Here is an 875-nt window from a genome sequence, read left to right on the forward strand (position 1 = left end):
ATTTATTTATTTATTTATTTATTTATTTATTTGAGAGAGAGAGAGAGAGAGAGAGCGAGCACGATGGGGGGAAGGGTCAGAGGGAGAAGTAGACTCCCCGCTGAGCAGGGACCCTGATGCGGGACTCGATCCCGGGACTCCAGGATCATGACCTGAACCGAAGGCAGTCGCCCAACCAACTGAGCCACCCAGGTGCCCCTTGCTAGTAATTCTTAAAGGATATTTGGGTTTGTGCACAGAGAGAATGGAAACAGAAAGTTCTGGTTTGGTATTATTGGAATATGTTTTTTGGCTTTATGGATGTGTCAGAAAAACTGACCTTTCTATCATATGTGCCTTTCATGGGGTTGTGAAAACTTTCCTACTAAGATTCTCCTACTACAACCCAATTGATCTTGATATCTTCTATTTCTTTGACAAATACTTCTGTCTTTGATTCTTCCGTCGTCTATTCCATGTAGATCTTCTCATTTGGAGCCCTGTGGTTCATCTAGGTAGTCTTATTGGGAAGAAGTCAAAATAGCTCTGGGCTGGCTCTCTCCCTGGGCCGGCCTATATGTGGTCCACCGTCAATACTGGTGCATACTTTGTTCAAATCCATCCTGTAAGCACAGGCAAACCTGAAATAGAACCTCCTTTTCACTCTGCACTCTGCTTGGCAGTCCCTCTGCTCACTCTCTTGCTTGGCAAAAATCAGATGCCAGTCCAGTTGTCCTTCCCAAATTCTGAAAGAATTGTCAAACTCATGTAGGGTCCTGTTACCACCCCAATCTTCAAATGTGAAAAAAGGAGAGCTCTACCCTTCCCTAAGAAGTGTGTATCTGACTCTGTGTGTGTGTGTGTGTGTGTGTGTGTGTGTGTGTGTGTGTGTGTGT

This window comes from Callorhinus ursinus, unplaced genomic scaffold (genome assembly GCF_003265705.2).
Source record: "Callorhinus ursinus isolate GAN/ISIS: 27379988/994484 unplaced genomic scaffold, GSC_fseal_2.0 scaffold1, whole genome shotgun sequence".
Taxonomy (NCBI): domain Eukaryota; kingdom Metazoa; phylum Chordata; class Mammalia; order Carnivora; family Otariidae; genus Callorhinus; species Callorhinus ursinus.